This window comes from Gymnoscopelus microlampas (assembly GCF_963454915.1).
Source record: "Gymnoscopelus microlampas genome assembly, chromosome: 11".
Classification (NCBI taxonomy): domain Eukaryota; kingdom Metazoa; phylum Chordata; class Actinopteri; order Myctophiformes; family Myctophidae; genus Gymnoscopelus; species Gymnoscopelus microlampas.
In genome coordinates, this window is record NC_139948.1 from 40,390,590 (window position 1) to 40,415,925 (window position 25,336).

Here is a 25,336-nt window from a genome sequence, read left to right on the forward strand (position 1 = left end):
AGGGGAAGCCAGGAGGAGCACGAAAAAAAAATAAACACTTTCAATTGTGGGAAAATCGCGGAAGGGAAATGGATTGATTCCGACCGGTTTCTCTTGTGCAGACAAGAGCCGCAGATGTCTCACTGTACTGTACGTGTACGCCCACGCCAACCCACACTGTGCCCGCTGGAAACCGTTCACGCTCGTTCAAAGCTGGCAAGGTCACAAAAGCCATGCCCACTAAAGACCATACAGTGGTGGAAGAAGTACTCAGATATTTTACTTTTAACGCGTTGAGGCCTGAGGTTCCGATTCTACAAAATGTCTTCTAAATCCTTAAAAAAAAATAATAATAATAATTTTAAAAAAACTTTTTTTTTTAAAGTTATGTTACTATGTCAATGGTTCTCAAACTTTTTCATGTCAAGGACCCCAAAATGTATATGTATTTGGCCACGGACCCCCATCTCAAAATATTTTGTTCCAGGGACCCCCAGAAGCAAAAATCTGAGTTACAAATGTTCGTAAAAAATATATATATATTCAAAGATTTGCACACATTTTAACAATTTCTCAAAAATAGAAGATCTACAAGCTCATAGCGCGGCACTCGGTGCCGCGCTATGAGCTTGTATATCTGCTATTTTTGAATAGCCAAAGTGTAAAATAATGCTTTTTAGCTCAAATTTAAAAATGACACAGATGCTTCTTCAGGTCTTAATGGGTTAAGTAGCAATACCACAATGAAGAAATATTCTTGCGGCAAGTAAAAAGGCCTGTATTAAAAAATATATGACTTGAGTAAAAGTACAAAAGTATTGGCATCAAAATATACTGGCAGTGCCAAGGTAAAAGTACTGACTTTTTTTTCTTTCTATTGTAAAACTTTTTCCAAAATAGCAGACGAGTATAAAATAGGGCATAAGTGCTTACATTTGATTATACATAATGTATGTTTTGTAACGGGTAACTGAAGCTGTCAAATAATTGTAGTGAGTAAAAAAGCGTTTGCATATAAGTATGAGTATAAAAAGAAATGGAAAACATAAGTGAAGTAAATCTCACGACTCAAAACGTACTAAAATATCGTTTCTGTCGGGTGAAACCCTCATATGTCCAAAACTGTTACTTTTCAGCATTCAAATTCAAAAACCAGCAAAAAGCAGCAGATCTACAAGCTCAAACTTTCGGATCTGCAGCTTTTGATGCTCTTGTCTGACACTGTGGTATGATCAAGTCAGTGGTGGAAAAAGTACTTAAATGTTTTACTTAAGTAAAAGTATCAATACTGCAATGTAGAAGTACTCTGTTACAAGTAAAAGTCCGGAATTCTAAATTTAATTGAGTAAAAGTTCAAAAGTAGTGGCATCAAAATGCGCTTAAAGTACCAAAAGTAAAAGTACTAAAATGTTTGAAAATAGCAGATCTACAAGCTCACAACGCGTCGATAGCCTAAGTATAAAATAGAGCTGAAGTGGTTAATGTATGTTTCATTACATTTAATATCATAATTTTTATCTGAAAAGTAACTAGCAACTAAAGTTAAACAAATAATTGTAGTGGAGATACAGTAAGCACAATATTTGCCTCTGAGATGTAGTGGAGTAGAAAGTCAAAGTATTGGAAATTGGAAATACTCAAGTAAAGTACAAATACCTCAACATTTTACTTAAGTACGGTACTCAAGTAAATGCACTTAGTTACTTTCCACCACTGACAAAAACGTTAGAAGAATATGGAGATAAGAGTTTTCTGCCCCGACGCACAGCGACGATAATACTGGGTTACTTTCCATTACTGCCCACAGTGCCCGCTGTAAGCGTTCAAGCTCATTCTAGAACTGGCAACGTCACCAGGCCATGCCCACTGAAGGGCTGCCAGTCTTCCAAAGGGAAGGAGAGAACAGGAGGCCAAGCTTAGTGCACCACAGTCCATTATGTACATCAATACCGCTGCGCCACGGGAACACTGCCCGCGTTCACTTAAGCACTTAACCACTTAAACCCTCTATAGTCTTAGTGAAACGGGACCCGAGTTACGACTGTACTCCAACTGCATGCGTCTTTCTACACACCAATGTCTCTTCACCAAAAATAGCCAATCTACAAGCTCAAAACGCGTCGTGTTTTGAGCTTGTAGATTGGCTATTTTTGGCCGGATGTTCCCCCCCCCTCCCCGGAATAGGAATGCTGGGGTTCAAGTGGTTAAAGGGCAAGACCACTTTGGTAGAGGTTTAGGTTGTGTAGTTAGTTACCTTGCCATGATGTAACTCCAAAGGTGGACAAGAAATCAAAAAATAATTGCACATAAACAAACGCAAACAAAGTCGATTCAGACAATAGAACATCACCAAACCCAGTACTGTTTTGTTATGTTATACGTTAACGTTAACTTGCTGTTGACTTTGCCATTTTTATGTGGAATAAAACCATGGACTGGGTCTGTGGATCCGGATCTTCAAATAGTAATTATTTTTGATTTCTTGTCCACCTTTGGAGTTACATCATGGCAAGGTACAACTACACAACCCAAACCTCTTCCAAAGTGGTCTTGCCCTTTAAGCCCTAGTACAAAAATGGCAAATTTTGCTGATCTACAAGCTGCAGCTAGGACCCCACTTTGAGAACCACTACTGCACAAGCTATTAAAAAAACATGTTTTTACAGCGTGAGCTTGTATATCTGCTGTTTTTGAAATATTTTTCAAAATGTTCACCTGTAATAACGTGCTCAAATAGGGATGCCAGGTTCAAAATGTTTCACGGCGAGGGTGACACTGTTGTGCATTTTTCACATAGAAAGAGTGTGACGAATAAACAATCTGAAAATGGGTCAGTCCACAAAAGTTTGGAATAAGTATATTGTCAGATGAAAGAAAACAATCCCTTTGTGTAAGGGCCTTAACCCTTAACCCATTTTGGGCGGGAACCCCTATTTGTAACTATACCTTTCAGGACAGGAACCCCTTTTGGGGTTTCTGTTGCTATGTACTACATTTTAATACATATTTGATGTTTTTCAGAAAACTTAGGTCAGGATTTAGAAGGCGTTTTTAGAACCGGCAAAGTCAGCGGTAGGACACTCAAAGAGTCTCCATTGAGTCTCCTACCGGAGTCTCCACCGATCATCAAAGTATTGGCTTAGGAATGCAACAAAAAGGAAAAAATCTCCATGAATTCAAGGCTTCATGGGGTGAGTAATTGATATGAAATAAGTCTTTTTTGGGGTGAACTATCCCTTTAACACTTAGGATACTACTGTTTGTAGGGACTTTCTGGATAGGTAAAATAGAACACTGCGTCCTACTACTGTATGTCCTACTCTACTCTATACTATTCTATTCTATTCTACCAAACCAGGCTTCATTAGGCCAGCAGTGACTCATGGAGTGATGTACTGGCTCTGTAACAGCAGAAATAAATATAAGGGCCTTCAGTGTTTCTAGTTACAGTATGTTTCAAACAGAAGCCCTTTGCAATTCATCTGTTTGTTTGAAATCTGGTAAGCTTAGCCCTGCGTCATATACGAGCTTCTTTTTTATACAATACGTTTCGTGCAGCAGCGGCAGCAGCAGAAAGCAGCATGATATGTGGAGTCTTTCCAACGGAGTGGTAACTGTGTCATTTTTCCTTCGGGGATTCGGCCCCAATTTGAGGAAATGGTTTGGAGTGCGCTTAACCCCTTAAGACCGGGAAAGAATCTGTATCATTTTAGATTTTAACCATTTCCTTATACTTTGGTTATTCAAAAAATAGCAGATATACAAGCTCATAGATATACAAGCTCAATCATAGCGCGGCACCGAGTGCCGCGCTATGATTGGAGCTTGTAGATCTGCTATTTTTCGAAAAATCATGAACATTTTTGCAAATCTTTGAATATATATATATATTTAAAGCCAACATTTGTAACTTAAATCTATTTGCTTCTGGGGATTCTACAAATGTACAAAAAAAGTGGACCCCCATCTCAAAATATGTTGTTCTAGGGACCCCCCAGAAGCAAAGATTTGAGTAAAATAAATTTGCTTTAAAAATATATATATATATATTCAAAGATTTTCACAACATTTTCACGATAAAAAAAATTAGCAGATCTACAAGCTCATAGCGTGGCACTCGGTGCCGCGCTATGAGCTTGTATATCTGCTATTTTTTAAATAGCCACAAGCATAAAAAGAATGGTTTAAGTGGTTACACGGATGCGTTCCCGGTTTTAATGGCTTAAAGCCATCTGTATATGATGCAGAAGTGTTTGGATCCAGCCGCGGGCTTGGCTCCGCGCCGCGCGTCAACCTCACTTCAAATTATCCTCATTAACGACTATTCCAAGGGGGAAATGGCCATTTGTCTGCGTGTGATACTGGGGTGTATGGGCCCTGTAATGGTGCTGGCCCCACACCAAGCGGGGAAACCTTGTATGTCCACAAAACCGTTCCTTTTTTTACCATTATTAAAAATGAAAAATACATTAAAATAGTCAAAAATAGCCATGAGCTTGTAGATCGGCTACTTTCACTACTTTTGTGTGACACTTGTATGATGAAGTAGGGCGTTAATTTACGAAAATATATAAAAAGTTGAAATATGGAGATATGAGGTTTCTGCCCGACAGCAACGTAAAGTGACGTTACATGAGTCGGGGGTTAAGGGTCATGATAATTGGTTGGAGCAAGTGGTGGAAGAAGAACTTTTTTAAGTAAAAGTATCAATATCGCAATGTAGAAATCCTCTACATTGATCTACATAAAAAAAGCACTGTCTTCTCAAAGGTCTAAATATACTTAAAGTACCTAAAGTAAAGCTACTCATTATGTAGAATGTCCCATTTCACATTTTGTCCCCCGAAAAGGTTTTATATTTTTGCCAAAGTGTAGGACTCAATTGGTTAAAATGTACGTTTTGTAATAATAACCTAAATAATCTCTTAAATAAACTTTTCAAATAATTGTAGTGGAATAAAAAAAGTACAATATTTGCCTCGGAGTAGTGGTTCAAAAATGGAAAATACTCAAGTACAGTAAATGTGCCCCAAAATTGCACCGAACCACTTAAACCCCAGTATCCGTATTGTGGGGCTATACACCAGTATAGAGCCCTGAGGGACTCCGCTCAACCATATGGGGGTTGTGTTGTTAAGTACAGTACTTGAGTAAATGTACTTTAGTTACTTTCCGCCACAGGCCGACCACGCAGACTATAGGGCCTCCAACAGCCGCAGAAGAACCCAGAGAGAGAGTGGTTGTTGACGTCATAAGACCGTGAGGAGCATAAATCCCTCGTCTTCCACTTATATTCACACTTCAAACAGAAACACTCCCTTTCCTCTGGAAAACACTGCATTTATTCACTGACAAAAAAAAAACTATCCCAAACTTTTGACTGTTTTGGATGAACTTTATACGGACTGTTAGTTTTGAGTAGATAATCAAAACTGGATGAGGCTTCAAAAATGAAAGTGACAAGGGTGACGAGGCTGCTATGGTTGTTAACTCTTTAAGACCGGGAACGCATCTGTGTGTCATTTTAGCTGTCTTTGCCTATTCAAAAATAGCAGATCTACAAGCTCATAGCACGGCACCGAGTTCCGCGCAAATCGTGATTTTTTTTGCAAATCTTTGAATATATATATATTTTAGAGCGAACATTTTTAACTCAAATCTTTGCTTCTGGGGGGGCCCAGAAGATTTGAGATGGGGGGTCCGCGGCCAAATACATATAATTTTGGGGGTCCTTGACATGAAACAAGTTTGAGAACGACTAATATTATAGCAACATATGTTTAAAAAAAAAAAACTGTTAGGATTTAGAAGACATTTGTAGAATCCGCAGAAGCAAAGATTTGCACAAAATCAAGATTTAAAAAAAAATAGCAGATCTACAAACTCATAGCGCGGCACTCGGTGCCGCGCTATGAGTTTGTATATCTGCTATTTTTGAATTGCCCAAAGAAATCAAAAAAATTACACACAGATGCGTTCCCGGTCTTAAAGGATTAAGAGGGAAGAGCTAAACCTCCTCCACCACTGTCATCCATTCGGGGAAATTAGGGAACTTTAATTGAGACACATGCGTGGCCGGGCGCCCTTTACTCAACCCCTCGCCGCCTCGACACAGACTGTTGACTCACACACATCATTTTTCGAAACGCTTCCGTCATACAGTGAATGCGAAGAAGACACTACGGCGGATGGCAAAGGTCGAAACGGCAAAGGCGACGCCTCCCTCCTATACTACTTCCGTTTCGCCTTTGCCGTCGGGTAAAATTGTCCTACTGTGAATCAAATAAAAAAAAGTCGACACATATACCGTTGTGTATCGTTGGTGTCGGGCATAAACCGCTTATCTCCATTTTAACTTTTTGCGTAAATTAACACCCTACTTGATCTAAGTGAAGTAAATCTTCAAAATATCTTCAAATATACTTTTAAATTATATTTTCGTGAACGGAAAGATGACGAAAGAGATGACGGCTTCCGTTTCGCAGATTTCAAGGGGGCAGTAGTTACACACTATGTATGTAGCTGCACCACAGGAGATTGTGGCATAGTTAGTCTGGCTTCAGAGGCCACTCAACCCCCCCCCCCCCCCCTATATCCACTGACTCACACCACACTATGTGCAACATATGATCCCAAACGCGACAATGCATGGGACATGGGACATGGGACATGGGACATGCAGAAACACTATGATCTTTAGCTTGTGAAGTGAAGTTTGTTTTCTGGCTGCAGGAAAAAGTTCCCCATGGAGGAGACATGATGGGACGAGGAGGGCGGAAGCCAACGCTGTGTCCCAAGTCATCGTCCCCCCCATGCCCCATCCATCCATCCATCCATTTTACAGTGTAGATTGGGGGTCCCAGAGAAATTATATCAAATGGGGGTCCGTGGCCTAACGCATATCGTCTCTGTCGGGTGGAACCTGAACAAAAAATAGTAACTTTTCAGGATTCAAATTCAAAAGCATCAAAAGCAGCAGATCCACAAGCTCAAAACGCGACGCGAAGCAACACGTTTTGAGCTTGTAGATCTGCTGCTTTTGATGCTGTAGAATGATCAAGAAGGGCGTTAATCTACGGGGAAAAAAAAACAAAAGTTTAAATATGGAGATAAGAAGTTTCTGCCCGACAGCAACGATATCAAACTGGAGGGCTTTGAAATGAAAAGGGCTGAGAATCACTCCATCCATCCATCCATCCATCCATCCATCCATCCATCCAACCATCCGCCCCCTTCCCTCCCTCCCCCCTCAGCCCCCCCCCCCATCTTTTCCCAAAGATTGTTTACCACAAACACAACAGCGAGCGCTGCCAGAGCTCATTACAGCCGGGGCCAAAGCAGCTAACGCAGCCAACGCTGCCAAGTCCTGCCCCGCCAGGGTGGTTACCCTGGCAACCCAGCATCCAAGAGTGGGGGGGGGGGGGGGGGGGGGGGGGGGGGAGGTGGTTGTGTGGGTTTTTCAGGGGGATAGGGGAGTGGGGGGGGTGGGATTGCATGATGTCATCCTGTGGCACGGAGGGGGCCAATCAAACCCTGAGAAAATTATGTCACCTTTTGTTGAGCCCCGCTCCATTCAGACCTATAGAAGTGCAGTGAATTGAGAGCTGGCGGAGAGGTCATTTTTTTCCCAAGTCGTGTGCGTGTGTGTGCGTGTGTGTGCGTGTGTGTGTGTGTGTGTGTGTGTGCGTGTGTGAGAAAAAGCGGGGGAGAGGGAGGAAAGAGAGAGAGGAAAATGGGAGGCAGAGCAAGCAGGGAAGTGCATTGTGAACATGCTAATGGTGTTGACCGTGGGCCGGACCATAAAGATGTCATCAACAGTGAGAAGTAGTTTTACTTTAAGTAAAAGTAGCAATACCACAAAGTAGGAATACTCTGTTCAACGTAAAAAGGCAAAAAGTACATAAGTATTAGCATTAAAATGCACTAAAAGTTTTTAAAAAGTACTCATTATGCAGAATGTCCCTTTTCACGTTTTTAAAAAGTACAGAAAAATAGGGTCAAAAATCAAAAATAGCTGATCTACAAGTTCCCAATGCATCGTGATGCGACGAGAGCTTGTAGATCTTCGAATAGCCAAAGTATTAAATAGGGCTTAAGCGGTTAATGTATGTTATAATAATCTAAATCTGCAAAGTAACTAGTAACTAAAATGGTCAAATAATATTTCGTCTGTCGGGTGTAAACCTCATACAGTATGTCCAAAACTGTTACTGATTCTTTTGTGTGACGCTTTAGTTAGTATGATCAAGTAGGGCTTTAACTTACAAAAATAACACAAAGAGTTAAAATATGGAGATAAGAGGTTTCTGCCTGACAGCGCCAATATGCCTCTGAGTTGTAGTGGAGTAGACGCAGGAAGTATGGAAGTACAAAAGTACCTAAACATTTTTACTCAAGTAAACGTACTTAGTTACTTTCCGACACTAGCCGTCAAACTGAACTTCCATAACATGGGTGCCAGGCCCTCCTCGCACCCCCCTCCCCTCCTTCCTTTTCTCAGACGCCGCTGACCTTGTCCCCCCCCCCACAAACCCCATCCTTAACACCATCCCTGAACCGCTTTGAACAACTTGTCACAAAGTTGTCAAGCGTCAGAATAAAAGGCTAAACACAGTGCAATAGAGCATGGCGTGGGTCGCTTTGTTTTATACAGCCAAAGAGAAAGGCAACAATAAGCAACCCCCTTGAGGAATAATTACCCCCCCGCCCCCCACCCCCACCACCACAACACCCCCACACACCCCCCCACACAGCCCAGTCCTGGGCCAGCGTTATTGAGTCACAGTTGAAGTTGACAGTGAGAGACAGTTGAATGGGAAATCACCATAGAATGAGTTTGAGTTCCGACAAAACTTTTCACCATTTTTTCTTCTTTTTTTTTCGTTTTCTTTTTTCTTTTCTTTTTTACACAAACCCCGTTCCCTCTCCGTCTGGTCTGAGCCCCTTCCGACTTCCACGCACGCACACATGCACGCTCTCTCGCTCGCTCACTCACAAACAAACAGACAAACAAACAAACAAACACACTTTTTGGTGCCGGGTCCATTTGGTTCTGTATGTCTACAAGTCAAATGATCAAGTTTCTGCCTGCCGTCCCTATTTTGGACATGTCATCATTATAGGTATGATGGAATGGTATAAGGAATTTCATTTCAAAAAACAAAAAACAAAGATTCCATCAATAAAAAAAAAAAGTCGTGAAAATCTACAAGCTCACAACATGTCGCATCCCGGCACGTTGTGAGCTTGTAGATCTGCTATTTTCACTATAGTTTGGGTCCTGGGGAGACGTCGAATTTCTCTTTTGGATCTCGACTCTCGAGCTAAAAAGTTTGGGAACCACTGCCGTTAAGTGGTAAAGACTATGGATTTGAATCTGCACTCCAACTCAGAAACCATTTCCAGATACAGTATCTATGGCGGAACGTCTTTATTCTGCAGAAAGAACTCAGCTCATGGGGAACTTTATGACCGCAGGCGGGAGACAGTGAAACTCCCCTCAGTTCCCCCTGTGAATGACCCAGACATGTAGCACTTCTCTGTGAGAGGTCAACAACATGACCTCATGACATGATGTCACCTTCCACAGAACATTTCAAAATAGTACATTACTTCCATTGAATGTCTGTGCGTTTAATTTTATTTTTTCATCAAGATCATACAGATATACTTAACCCATTAAGACCTGAGGCCGATTAAAAAATAGCAGATTTACAAGCTCGTAGCGCGGCACTCGGTGCCGCGCTATGAGCTTGTATATCTGCTATTTTTTAATAGCCTAAAGAAATCTAAAAGTGACACAGATGCGTTCCCGGTCTTAATGGGTTAATCAAAAGTAGCAGATCCAAAAGCTTGTAGATATGCTATACTTTTGCTATTTTGAATTTGAATCATGAAGAAGTAACAGTTTTGGACATCCACCCGACAGAGACAAATTAGTATTAGTACTAATTAGCATTAGTAATAAAATACTCTGTGATTTTCAATGATTTCAATTGAATAATGTAACTTTTTTCAGCATTTTACACTCCTATCTGAAGTCACTATTACTCACTATGTCATTACGCAAAGAGATGACTCAGTTCCCTGGTACAGTAGCTATCTGATATCAAATTTGTACAGACTGATAAAGAAACGTATCATGCATGACTAATATACTTGCAATCACACACTTTCACACAGGCTACAGTATAGGCAGGTGCAAGCAAGCAAACACACGTTTGTATTACTATACTTGCGAGGACATCAACCTTGAAGGACGACAATTTTTTTAATGAATGCCATTTTAAAAATATTTAAATGACATTTTGACCCTAACCCTGAATGCCGAAAATAGCAGATCTACAAGCTTGTTGTAGATCCTTGTATAGATCCTAAAAACTCCAAATGCCAAGCCGATCTCCCTGAATCCTTTCCAACCCTAAAACAACCATTTATCTTGTGACGACCAGGAAAATTGCCCTCACAATGTCTATTTGTCAAATTCTAAATGGCTAGTCTTCAAGAGACATAAACGTGGCCACTAACTCTCTGGTAGCGAAAGTGCCAATATTTTATCTGCCAACGTTTTGGCAGATAACTGCCTACTTCAAGGTATTTCTCAAATTCTACCAAAGTTGTGGGAACATTTGGCCTTCACAAATATACAATACATAATTTTTTTGGGACAGACGTGTTCAGGCCCTCCTGGGCTGTACTTCCTCTTGCTCCATCCATCCAGACAGACACAACAACAGGTTTATTCAGTTATAAATCAAACGGCTAGATAAGGCCCTGACGGCGGCCAATTATCTAAATGTTAACACTGGCAGCGTGCCAAGCTAATACAGCCCTTCATGGGGCTTCCGGAGCCCAAACCGACGCTCTGGAAGCCCCATGACGACACCCCCGCACTCACAGCCCACGGGACCAGTCCCCAAGTACAGTCATGGGACATGACACAATTATGGAAAATTCGGCAAAAAAAATATGCGTAGCCTGCGAGCTAGTTCAGGCAGATACACTCGAGAGGTTTACACCATTGGTTCTCAAAGTGGGGTCCGGGGACCCCCAGGGGTCCTTGAGGGAGTTCCAGGGGGTCCCCAGCTAAATGATAGATTAGGCACCAAATGGACCCGTTAGGGTCCATTTGGTGCCGTAGTCTAATGCATGTCAAACTGGGGGTCCTTGAGATTAAAATGGTTGAGAATCACTGCTAGAGCCGTAAAAAATCTTCTCTTATGGGGGTCCCTGGCTTATCTTTTGAAATAGGGGTCCGCGGGCTAATAAGTGTCAATTTAGGGGTCCTTGACATGAAAAAGTTTGAGAACCACTGGTTTACACCATGTGTCTTCAACGTTTTTTCAGGCCAAAGACCCCTTAGCTGAGAGAGTGATGAAGCAGGGACCCCTACTACATATTGCATACCATTGTGTTGCACATTCAACTTTTTCATAGATTTCATAGATGGCTTCATAGACTTGTTTGACAGCACTGTCATCAGTGTCGTGTTGGATTCACGTTTGTGTGTATTTTCAAACATTTATCCACTTACACCTTCAATACTTAATAAACGTGACCTTTGGCTCTGTACTTGGTCTGCTCATTTTGCCCCGTACACCAAATCTCTTTGCAGAAAATAGCCTATCTACAAGCTCACACCGAGGCATTGTGAACTTGTAGATCTGCTATTTTTGGATAAAGTTCTCCTCAGAATAGGGATGCTAGGGTTCAAGTGGTTAATGCAAAACAAAAAAAAAATCCTATCACACAAAGATTTGGCGGCCCCCCTGTAGTAGCTCTGAGGACCCCCTGTTGAAGACCCCTGGTTTACAGGCATGTGCAGCTATATGTGGGTCAAGCAGCTGACCAAATTGACGGTCTTCTTGAGCTCACCTGATTCATTGCACTTCCTCTTGCTGTCAGTGCTGCCACTGAATGTTGTATGTGTTTTTTTTTTTGTTCCCACCACCACCCCAGCACCTCCGGTTTTAGGCTCTGCTTTCCCTAACGGTTCTGTTTCCCCTGGGGGGCGGGGGGGTGCTTATAGATGTATATCTCCTCGCTCTTAAATGGTTGTATGCAAATGTGCTGAGCATGGAGTAATGTATAGCAGAGCCGAGATCAAATATAATATTCACACTTGTTACATTTTATAAATCAGACTTTCTCAAGCTATTAATGGTCTCAGTCTATCCTTGAGTTATCTGACTGAAATTGGATGAACATTTTGACAAAGACACTCGAACAGTCGGTGAAAATGACTTACGAGGGTTTATGCGAGTGTGGGAAGGGTATGTGTTTATTTCCCATGATGCAGCCTGTTGATGCAGTGTTCAGTATTACAGTACATGGCTAAAATCACCGGTACAGTTTATTCTGAATGTAGCAATCAGGTTAAATTGACTTTAAATGCTAATCCATTTGAAGTCAATTTAATACTCACAAAAAAACAAACATCAAAATGAGGGTATCTATGTAGATCCATTAGGACATGGGTTCTGAAAAGTGCGGTTCAGGGACCTTCAGTGTTCCTTGAGAGGGTTCAAAACGGACCCTTACAGGCCTGTAACTCTGCGAGCGTGCCAAATGGACCCGTAAGGGTACGTTTGGTTCCACTGGCACGTTCTCAAGAGTTATAGGGGGTGCTTGAAATACCTTAATAACAACAAGTTTGAGAACCACTGCATTAGGTGAAGCAGAGTAGCTTTTTCCACTGTGTCTCTCTCCAGAATTGATTGACTGTTCCTTAAGGTAAGGAAGAGTGTACCGTCCATAGTCTCACGGTGTTTACATCCCACATCTCCTTGAGCTCACAAAGCAGTCGGTTTGCTGGATCCTGTGAGTGACACGGTTAATGACGGTTTCCCATGCTGTCAGTAGCCTCGCCAAGAGCGGACATCTGGACCAGCAGTAGCAGCCGATATATACCACAGTCCAGTCCAGAATTCAGCAGGGTCCACTCTCTCCAATCCTAGAAACACAAGCAGAAAGGAATGCGAATGATTGACCCGTGTCCAAAAGAAATCCGCAAAAGTACTAGAACAGCTCAAACCTTTTTTTTTGTGGAGAAATATTCCCCAAATGGAGCCGGCCGGCGTGGAATGGAGATCGTTCATTTTTATTATTATCTTCTCTGAAAAGAGCAAAAAAAAAAGAAGAAAATGCTAGGAATGATTGTTTCAAGACAAAAACCTTTAAGCGCAGTCTCAGCCTCATATGACCAGAGATCCATCGAACAGACAAAATCAATCAAGACGTGAGTCATGGCTGATCACTCTAGCAGAAACAGGATCGGGTTGCGTTTCAGAACACATTCCATGCTGAGAGACTTTGGGGGGGTGTAGGGGGGGGACGGGGGGTTCAAAGTAATGTAGAAAAGTTTGCGGATGAACCATGAGGGACCTCAACCACCACCACACACAATTATCACATTACTAGTAGCGGTGGGAGAGATCAAGGACGAGACAACACAGTGTGTGTGCAGCTTCCAGCCATGTTGGATGACAACGCCACGCTTTTAGCTCGTCGCGGCAGCACGGCTGTGGGTATAGGTTTGTTTTTTTGGCAGAACGGTGCTCAGACTTCAATAGACAACCACCACACCAGTGTTGCTTTTGTCGACTAAGACTATGACGAAAAATGTTCGGCGAGTACCTTTTTTCACTGACGAAAACTAAATAAAAACTAAGCTACGATGACTAAACCTAAGACTAAATATATTGACAATTTCGTCAACAGATAAAAACTAGAAACTGTTAAAATGTTAGTGAGGGACTAGTGGAGAACAGATTCAGTAGAACTAAAAGACAAGTCATTTTATGTTTGGTTGCTCTTGGGTGTTGCGCTCTGAAAATAGCAGATCTACAAGCTCACAACGCGTCACAGCGTGAGCTTGCAGATCGGCTATTTTCAGCATGCAACCAAGTGTAAAATCAGCCATTACGATGCCATCAAGGCCCGCCAAAATACATTTCACTTGACTAAATCAACTGTTGATTTAGTCGACTAAAACTAGACAAAAACTAAAACATTTCAGATGACTAAAATATGACTGCTGTCAAAATCAACACTGCACCACACGTCAATTTAAAGCCCACGTAATGCTTTGTTGCGCGTGGGGGTGTAAACAGCAAATCTACAAGCTGTGAGGACATCAAGTCCTCAGCTGTGAGGAGCTTGTAGATCGGATATCTCCGGGTGCACGACACCCCATGAGTAATAAAAACCCAAAAGTATTAAATCAAGCATCACGCTCTGCAGCCAAAACCTCATCAGACACTCAGCACCCAAGTGGCCTAGATCAGACGAGAGATTAAGCGAAGACGTAGGGGGCTTGGAAACAATTAAACAAATTGAGTAATTATTAAGCATGAACTCTTAGTGTTGGGGTAGGCGTGTTTGATAGCGTTATGATGTTATGGGAAAAAGCTGGAGCATAGGCAATGCTTTTTGTTTCCAAAACAACAGCTGGGTGCGCTATCTACACCGTCTATCAAGCTATTATGACAGCGCCGCATAAATCAGAAAAAAACTTTTTTTTCTCTCTCCCTCTCTCTCCCTCAACTGTGATTTGGAACAGCATGTATCACAGCTGTTAACGTCAGGGGCATTTTGATTCCAAGTGGATCACTGCGGGAGGGCTCCGGGGGTTAGAGCCTAGGCCCTAGAACGTTGCAGGGTAGGTGGCCGCGTGGCCCGTCCTGAGAACGTTGCACTTTGCTTTAGTAGGTCTCAAACTTTTTAGTGTCAAGGACCCTCAAATTGATATGTATTTGGCCGCGGAACCCCAACTGAATTTATTTTGTGCCAGGGACCCCCAGAAGAGAAGATTTGGAATAAAAATACAAAAATTGTCAAAAATTGTCATTGTCATTGTACTAGACAACAACATTTTTGGTTTCTTTTTTTGTTTGTAGGAAACAACCCATTGTTTGGGAAACACTGCTCCAAACAAGCGCCCACAGTTTAACAATTTATTTATGTCCACACTCAGGGAAAGCATAGAGGGACACAAATATGTTAGGTGCAGTAACATACACACACAACACAAACAGACACACACACAATGACAATGACATCATGTTATCATCTGGTATCATGTGATACCAAGCGGCATTGGCACCTTTTACAGCTTAACCTGGAGTGCAGTGTAGGTGGCCTGCTCTACCTGACACACACACACACACACACACACACACACACACACACACACACACACACACACACACACACACACACACACACACACACACACACACACACACACACACACACACACACACACACACACACACACACACACACACACACACACAGTTCCCCTCCTGACGACGTGCACTTTGCTTTACCTGTGCATCTTTCCAAACAAACCGCCCACACACACAATGACATCATTCTGTCTGCACCCCCCAGCCCAACACACCTTCCTCTGAGGTTACCATGGTGACAGCCATTGCAGTGGGACCGGCCCAGCCGCCTGCCACTGTTCGCTGCCACCGTTCCCCCGGGGGGAAAGTAATTAAGTACATTTTACTTTAAGTACTGTAAGGTACTGTGAGGTAAACATTTTTATACTTAATACTTTTACTCTCAAGAGGCCAATATTGTGCAGGATTAAAGGGAGGTTCCACCTCCCCTCAAGCCAAAATCAGGTCAGTCCGGTGCTCATCTCAGGAGCTTTAAGACACATGCGGGTAAGAAGAAAAGACGGACAGTTGAAGCCTTTTCTTCAACCCATTAAGACCTGAGGCCCATTCTAAAAATGCCCTCTAAATCAGGAGTCTTCAACCTTTTCAGGTCAAGGACCCCCTAGCTGAGAGAGAGATGAAGCAGGGCCCCCCTCTACATATTGTATAAAATTGTGTTGCAGATTGAAGCTTTTCATAGATTTGTTGTGTGAACTAATGTTTTTTGTTTATTTCACTTAAACCCTCAATACTTGGTAATCTTGATCGTTGGCTCTGTACTTGATCGTCTCTTTTTTCCCCTCTACACCAAATCTCTTTGCCGGAAATAGCCGATTTACAAGCTCGTAGATCTGCTATTTTCGGCTAATGTTCCCCTCAGAATAGGGATTCTAGGGTTGAAGTGGTTAATAAAATAAAAAGTCAAACTTTGGCTGCGGACCCCCATCTGGAAATGTTTAGTGCCAGGGACCCCCAGAAGAGAAACATTTTGGATAAAAAATTAAAAATACTCCAAACATTTTCAAACACTTCCAAGAGCTTTCAAAATGTTTCAAAAATAGCAGATATACAAGATTGCAGCTGTGAGCTTGTAGATCTTCTGGACAAGAGCTACTGTAGGTGCAAGGCAGGAAAGACAACGTTTCGATGACATTATTGATGACCTGACAAAGATAACATCGTCAACGTTTGTCTTTCCTGCCTTGCACCGTACTACGTTAGGGACAAGGGCTTTGGGACGTCCGTGCTGCCCTCAGTGCTTTCTTCTTAACTACTTAAATATCGTACTTTGTAGGCGTAGATTTTTTTTTACTCAATTACATGTTTTAATACAGGACTTTTTACTTGAAACCGAGTATCTCTACCACGTCATCCCCCTGAGGGAAGGAGGAACGTGAGGAGTCTGTGTGTCTGTCGGCACGTCTCACCACGGTTCTGCCTGTCTGCACCCTGAGCTCCTTCTATACATGTACCTGCATCCAGTCACGTTCCACCTGCACTGAGCACAGGATGACTCTGTGGTGTGTGTGTGCAATGGAGGAGCACTTCTCTGTCAACACCCTCCCCCACCCCACACACACACACACACACACACACAGAAAGAGACACACAGACACACAGACACACACACACGCGTGTGAAAATAGCAGATCTACAAGCTCACAACGCGCCGCGATGCGACGCATTGTGAGCTTGTAGATCGCCAAATTGATAAGAAAGTGCATTTGCATGCACGTGAATACGTATGTGTGCGTGTGCGTGCGTGTGCGTGTGCGTGTGCGTGCGTGTGGTGGGGTCTTCTTTTTAATATGTGGCTCCAGTGTTGCTAGCAAAGCATCAAAGTGTGCAAAAGAAACTTTAAAACGGTCGGGATGATGCCTCAGCTTCTTGTACAACGTGTGAAACTCTCCGCCCTGCTTACAGAATGTCAGGATAGGATGAACCCAATATTCTCTTTTCCTTTATTCTTTTTTCACAAGTGACAGGACCAAAAAAACATCTTCACTGCATGATGACTGTATTATTATTATTTTTTTCGTTCTGCGAAAACATTGCAACGAATATAAATAAAACGCATCGGACTCAGTGTCCAAGGATGTTGTGCGTGACGTTTTTTTTTGCTTCTTTTGTTGTAAGCATCCTAATTGTATGATTGTGTTTTCTTTGCTTGATGTTCTGTGCAAAGCACAATGAATCGCCTTGTTGAAATGTGCTATAATAAAACCGCCTTGCCTATTTATCTATCTACAGCAGTGGTTCTCAAACTTTTTCATGTCAAGGACCCCCAAATTGACACTTATTAGCCCACGGACCCACATTTCAAAAGATATGCCAGGGACCCCCATAAGAGAATATTTTTTACGGCTCTAGCAGTGATTCTCAACCATTTTAATTTCAAGGACCCCCAGTTTGACATGCATTAGGGCTGCAGACTCCCATTTAATGGCATTTCTATCACTTGGACCCCAATTTATATTGTAAAATCTATGTCAATTTAACTCTGAGAGTGTACAAATGGAACCAAATGGACCCGTTAGGGTCCATTTGGTTCCATTTGTACACTCTCAGAGTTACAGACCATTAAGGGTCCATTTAGTTCCTATCCATCATTTAGCTGGGGACCCCCTGGAACTCCCTCAGGGACCCCTGGGGGTACCCGGACCCCACTTTGAGAACCAATGATCTACAGTAGCTATCTATCTATTCTAGTTTTCTCAGCCACCCCGGTGACCTACAGTACGTGACCTCTCCTACAGTAGCCACCCAGAAAAACCACACACTTCATCGTGATCATCATCACTTCACTTCACAGCAGGGCCTCGCCTCAACTGTCAGCCTCCATTACAGAAACCTGTTGACAACAACAACAACGCTGAACTTTCCACAACCCATATTGACTTCCAATACGTCTCCTGAGAAGGCCTCACTGGATCAAAAACAAGACTTCTTGGGTCAGCGGCAAGCCAGCAATAAAGTAAAACCATACTAAGAAAAGTTATCTCCATGTTAGCTAGCAGTTAGCTGATGCTAAACACATGATTAAAGGGATAGTGCACCCAACAAATTACTTTTTTTCTATTGATTCATCGCATTAATTTGTCGCATTCCTAAGCCAATACTTTGATGACCAGTGGACCGGCATCAAATTATTGGCTTAGGAATGCGAAAAAATCTCCATGGGGGTGACTAACCAATAGAAAAAAAGTCATTTTGGGGGTGTACTATCCCTTTAAGCAACCGAATAGCTGTCTGTTACTACACAGTAAAATCCTAGTAGTGTTAATAAAAAATACAAATTCCAAACTCTGAGAGAGTATAAATGTAACCAAATGGACCCTTTACGGGTCCATTTGGTTACATTTGTACACTCTCAGAGGATTTGACAGTGTGCAATGTGTTTGGCCTCCATTTTCAGCCAGCCAGCCCCATAACTGTGGAGCTCTGCTACGCCTTCCCTCGTGTTGGACTGCGGCCAACGTTAGCATTATCAGCCTGTAGAACCAGGCCTCAACCTGCCCTCAGCCTGCCTGTCTGTCTGCCTGCCTGCCTGCCTGCCTGCCTGCCTACGTGCCTGTCTCTCTGTCTGCCTTTCTGCCTGTCTGTCTGTCTGCCTACCTGTCTCTCTGCCTGTCTGTCTGTCTGCCTGCCCGTCTGTCCGTCTGTCCGTCTGTCTGTCTGCCCGCCTGTCTGCCTGCTTCCTGCCTGTCTGCCTGCCTGCCTGCCCACGGCAGAGAACAGCCCCTATCGCCCTCCCTCATCAGTACATTTACCTGTCTGCTGGCACAATGCCATCCGCGCACACACACACACACACCCCCCCCCCCCCCCCACACACACACACACACACACACACACACACACACACACACACACACACACACACACACACACACACACACACACACACACACACACACACACACACACACACACACACACACACACACACACACACACACACACACAGTTCCCCTTTCATCTGTTGAGGACAGGAGCGCTATAGCGATATAGTTGGATAAAAAAAAAAGGAGGTATTACATGTCTTAACTTTCACGGAGATGGACGACTGACTCGGTTAGGGTCAAACATGGCCGCCCTCCGTTCAGAACACCCACCGTTACTCTGACAGGAGCCACACACACACACACACACACACACACACACACACACACACACACACACACACACACACACACTTTGTTCCTCCCTATACATCGACCTACACAGTCCTTTCCCTCATTCCGTGGGTGCCACACACACACACACACATTTGTATTGCTGTACTTGTGAGGACATCGACCATTTAGAGTAGTGATTTTACGGAAACACTGTAATTCTTTTTAACCATAACGCTATAAAGCCGAAAATAGTCACCGTCACACAAAGAAATATAAATCAGGCATATAACTCTGACCTTAAACCCTACACCGGTGATAGGGGCTGGTCTCTGCCGTGGGCAGGCAGGCAGGCAGGCAGGCAGACAGTCAGGTAGACAGGCAGGAAGCAGGCAGACAGGCAAGCAGGTAGGCAGGCAGACAGGCAGGCAGGCAGGCAGACAGACAGACAGGCAGGCTGAGGGGCGGGGGTAATGTTTTTTTCAAAAAGGCCGCATCGCATCGCATAATATGCACAACTTTCTGCATATTTCAATATTTTACGCATTGCCACATATTTCACAACTTTCCGCATATTTCGCAACTTCCCGCAATTTCACCGCATAAAATTGCGAAACCCCCCGCATATTTCATCGCAAAATCAAGGATTTTAGCCCGCATAATCAAGAGTTTTAGCCCGCATAATCAAGAGTTTTAGCCCGCATAATCAAGAGTTTTAGCCCGCATAATCAAGAGTTTTAGCCCGCATAATCAAGAGTTTTAGCCCGCATAATCAAGAGTTTTAGCCTGCATAATCAAGAGTTTTAGCCTGCATAATCAAGAGTTTTAGCCCGCATAATCAAGAGTTTTAGCCTGCATATTCAAGAGTTTTAGCCTGCATAATCAAGAGTTTTAGCCCGCATAATCAAGAGTTTTAGCCTGTATAATCAAGAGTTTTAGCCCGCATAATCAAGAGTTTTAGCCCGCATAATCAAGAGTTTTAGCCCGCATAATCAAGAGTTTTAGCCTGCATAATCAAGAGTTTTAGCCCGCATAATCAAGAGTTTTAGCCTGCATAATCAAGAGTTTTAGCCCGCATAATCAAGAGTTTTAGCCCGCATAATCAAGAGTTTTAGCCTGCATAATCAAGAGTTTTAGCCTGCATAATCAAGAGTTTTAGCCTGCATAATCAAGAGTTTTAGCCTGCATAATCAAGAGTTTTAGCCTGCATAATCAAGAGTTTTAGCCTGCATAATCAAGGATTTTTGCCCGTGTTTTTCTGGAGGGTCTACCTAACCATAACCTGAATCTTTTCCTAATTAAACCTGACTATAAATATTTATTTCCCCAAGATATTTTTGGGTGCTGTTCTTCCTTTATTTGGACAGTATAGTAAAGAGAGTAGAGAGAGGTAAACGGGTAGAGAGAGACGGGGAGTGACATGCAGCTAAGGACGTCAGTCTCAGGAATCAAACCCGCGACACGCTGTCATTATAGAGCCTGTTATGTGTGGTAATGCGCTTTAACCACTTTGGCGCCCCCAATTTTTTTAATACCATAAAACAACCAATTTTCTTGTGAGGACGAGGACAATTATCCTCATAATATCTATTTCTTAAATGCTACTATACTTGCGGGGACATGTGTGTGCACACTCACACACACACACACACACACACACACACACACACACACACACACACACACACACACACACACACACACACACACACACACACACACACACACACACACACACACACACACACACACACACACCCATCAACAGGTCGGCTCAGGGGTGGGCCATCAAAGCATATCTTCATTCAACCCACTGAAAGGGATCTGAGGCTCTCCAGACAGGCCGCGTTTGAAGTGATATCTCTGTGTGCCACTGCATTCTTTACCATGCTGTCATGACTGAAGTTACACACACTCTCACACACACACACACACACACACACACACACACACACACACACACACACACACACATAAAAAGTAGGAAAAAACGAGTAAAGAGGGCGAGATCACGGGCACCGCCATGGCTGTGCCCCGTGATCCTGTCTCATGAAGAGTCACCGCTCTGTCCACGTTCGCTCTGTTTGAGCGCCAACTTTACTTTACAGCAGTGGTTGTCAAACGTATTTGTGCCAAGGACCCCCAAATTAATGTATGTATGTAGCTGTGGACCCCCCCATCATCTACAACATTTTTGTGGACCTCCATAAGCAAAGATTTGAGTTTAAAATGTTCGCTTTGAAAAATATATATACAGTATACGTCGCGATTTTTCAAAAATAGCAGATAACGCGGCACCAAGTGTCATTTCAAGATTTATTTGGCGCGTGCCGTGCTATGAGCTTGCAGATCTGCTATTTTTGCAATTTTTTGAATTATACATATTTTTAAAGACACATTTTTTTTACTCAAATCTTTGCTTCTGGTGGTCTCTGCCCTGGAACAAAATATTTTGAGATGAGGGTCCATGGCCCAATACATATCATTTTGGGGGTCGATGACATGAAAAAGTTTGAGAACCACTGCTTTACAGTGCTGTAGTTAAGTGGCTGTGTTGGATTACGCGTGTGAACATACAGTATACATACAGTAAGTAGTACAGTGTGAGGACGTATAGTGAAATCAGTCCTACCAGTGTATTCATTCGCTGGGAGGATCATCTTCCTGTTTCATCTGTTGCCTTCTCTGCATGCGTTCACCTGAGATCAACCTGGAGGAAGATAAAAGACGTCAGGAGAAGAGCGGAGGTGATTCACCATGCTCCGTGAGCTATACAAACACCAAACTACAATATTTTCAGATTTAATTTCGTTTGCCCCACAATAGACTTACCCTAAACTCGATTTGTCGTCTCTCCGGCTACAATGCAAACAAGGAAAGAGCGCAAACAAGTTCCTCTGGTTTCACAGAATACATTACATCCCTCCCGATTTCCTATAGGTTTTTTTAATACTGTGTGTTTTGTGCCGTAATCGCTGTTTTAATGAGGGGGGCACCCGCTCATATACTGTACTGTATGTCTTGTGTTTAAACGGCTGCCTTCCTGCCTGCCTGGCGGGCTGGCTGCTCCGTGGTAACCTTTTAGGGTCCTTGCTGGACCCAAACACCATCATAATCACTGAAATGACTCAGACCTTCTCCTAGAATAGTACATTAACCCCTTTAATCCGGGAACGCATGTGTGTCACTTTAGATTTCTTTGGCTATTCAAAAATATCAGATATACAAGCTCATAGCGCGGCACCGAGTGCCGCGCTATGAGCTTGTAGATCTGCTATTTTTTTGTATATCGAGAAAATGTGTGCAATTTTGAATATATTCTACAAATGTCTTTTAAACAGTTTTTTGAAAAAACGTATTAGTGGTGCTCCAACTTTTCTATGTCAAGGACCCCCAAAATGATGTATTTGGCCAAGGACCCCTATCTCAAAATATGTTGTTCCAGGGACCCCCAGAAGCACAGATCAGAGTTAAAAATGTTTTATAACATACTGTATATATAATTCAAAGATTTGCAAATATTTTCACGTTTTTTCAAAAATATCAGATCTACAAGCTCATAGCGCAGCGCTATGAGCTTGTAGATCTGCTATTTTTGAATAGCCAAAGACATCTAAAATGACACAGATGCGTTCCCGGTCTGAGAGGGTTAACAGAAGCTTTTAAAAAGAAAGGTCCAAGCCGCATGCATGCATTGCACGCATCACCCCCACACTATTCATTTCAATGTAAAACTTAACTAAGATGTTAAAAGGGTCCGGTTGCAACGCTACCTGGAAGTTAAGGGGAATGGAGGACCACCAGAAACTCTCTTTTCCATCATACCGTTTCACCATTATTATTAGCTCACTCATACAGTTAGCAGACAGGCAGTTAGTGGAAGTACGTTTACTAAAGCAGAGGTTCTCGAACTTTTTCCTGCCAAGGAAGGACTCCCAAATGGATATGTGTTTGGCCGCGGACCCCTATCTGAACATGTTTTGTGCCAGGGACCTCCCAGAAGAGAAGATTTATGTAAAAAAAACTCTAAATTATCCAAACATTTTCGAAATATTTGTATATCTTTCTATATAGTAGAAAGTAGCAGATGTACAAGCTTGTAGATCTGCTATTTTTGAATAGCCAACATATAAATGGATAAAGTGGTTGAAATGATTGTGATGCTACTGTATATTTACTACTTTTGCTGGGGACCCCGGAACCCCCTCAAGGACCCCTGTGGGTCCTCGGACCCCACTTTGAGAACCACTGTAATAAAGTACTGTACTTAATTGCAATTTACTTTACTCGAGTATTTCTATTTTTTATAATACTTCAATCTTCTTCTAAAAGTGCAAATACTGTACCGCACTTATTACTACGCTAAAATGATTTGACAGGATTAGTTACTAGTTACTTTGCAGATTTTGATTATTAATACAAAATACATACATTAACCACTTAAACCCTAATTCATGCATACTTCCGTCTATTTGAAAATAGCCGATCTACAAGCGTTGCATCGTCTCACAACACATTGTGAGCTTGTAGATCTGCTATCTTTGAAAGATTTTGAAAAATTGGGACATTCTGCATAATAAGTAGTTTTACTTTCGCATTTTCACAGCTTGTACATCTGAACATGAAAATAATAAGAATCGTGATTCTCCCTGGTACAAAGCATTTTCAGATTTGGGGTCCGCAGCCAAATTACACATCAATTTGGGGGTCCTTGACACAAAAAGGTTCGAGAAGCACTGACTTGGGAGTACTTCTTCCACCATCATTACCTCACTCACACAGTCAGCAGGTAGAGAGAGAGAGAGAGAAAGAGAGAGAGAGAGAGAGAGAGACGTCGGACGGACGGGGAGGGAAACGAAGGATTCTTAACAGACGTTGCGTTTTAATGAGCTCCTCGACTGAAGCGGCGCGTCCCCCCCCCCCCCCCCCCCTTGGCCCATACAGCGACAGGCCCACAGCCAGGGACCCGATCCACAAACAAAGGTATTCTCCGGTTCTGAGTTTCACTGGCCCCGGACCGGTTGCCCCTGGCAACAAATGCACTGTTTCCAAAGTGACAACAAAGCCGACAAACTTAAGAACCCTTCCATTCAAAAAGTCTGGGCGCTCCGAGAGTTTTGAAGGGGGGAAAAGCGGTAATAATAACAGGACGACGGGGAGAGAAACGGAACACCAGCAAATAACTTCCCACCAGAGGTTCTTTCTGGACGACATGGTGAAATGATTCCTACTGATCCTCCTCTCGCTCTCTCCCTCTTTTTAAAATATACCTGAACCTGGCACGGGGCGCCGTAGGTAGCCTGTGTGTGCTATTTCCATTTCTCTTCAAACCCCTCTTATATTTCCCTATTTCTTTCTGTCATAATCATTGCTGTCGGGCAGAAACCTTGCATCTCCATGCAGTATTTCAACATTTTAGTTTTTTTCTTAAATGAATGCCCTATACTTCGTCACACTACAGTGTCACACAAAAGTGCCAAAAATATCCGATCTAAAAGCATACAATGCTTCACAGAGTGACGCGTTGTGAGCTTGTAGATCTGCTATTTTTGAAAACTAGAGTTTGGGCCTCTACGTGAGCCTCACAACTACGTCGCACCGCCGATCCGACCAATATGCCCATACTGTATTATGGAGATCCCGGCAGTGTGCGTGCAAAGTTTCACCCCGATTGGTCCAGTGGTGGTGCCTGAGTGTAGCTGTTCACACAGCAGGCCTGATGGTGGCGCTATAAGAGGCCGATGTGAAACACATGGGGTTGAGGTTCGTCCCTGGACAGTGCATGTAAAGTTTCATGCTGACTGGTCCAGCGGTGCCTGAGATTAGCTGTTCACAGACAGACAGAAGGAGCGAAAACATAAACCCTCGCCTTCGGCCGTCCCGGCGGGGATAACAAAAAATATTGATTGAATTGTTAGTAATGTAGTTAGTAAAGACGAGCAAATTATGCACCAAAAAATATCAATATGTCTAATTTTTTTTTTTTTACTGATTTGTTTACGCCTGATGCCATGATGAACACATTGAGGTTAGACTCCATATTTGGGCGTAGCTGCATCGCTAACTCCTTATATG

General features: G+C 42.8%; 1 long non-coding RNA gene across 3 annotated transcripts in view; it reads right to left on the reverse strand.

The window, feature by feature from the left end:
- Nucleotides 1-25,336, reverse strand: part of LOC311055236 — a 144,344-nt gene that overhangs the window by 36,378 nt on the left and 82,630 nt on the right. Inside the window, exons 3-5 of one of the 3 annotated variants that reach the window (XR_014601775.1) lie at nucleotides 21,894-21,971; nucleotides 13,013-13,093; nucleotides 12,242-12,931 (exon numbers count right to left, since the gene is read on the reverse strand). This is a non-coding gene — a long non-coding RNA (uncharacterized lncRNA). Of the gene's footprint in view, nucleotides 1-12,241; nucleotides 12,932-13,012; nucleotides 13,094-21,893; nucleotides 21,972-25,336 lie in introns of those variants that run through there. The other 2 variants (XR_014601774.1, XR_014601773.1) reach the window with 2 other exon arrangements.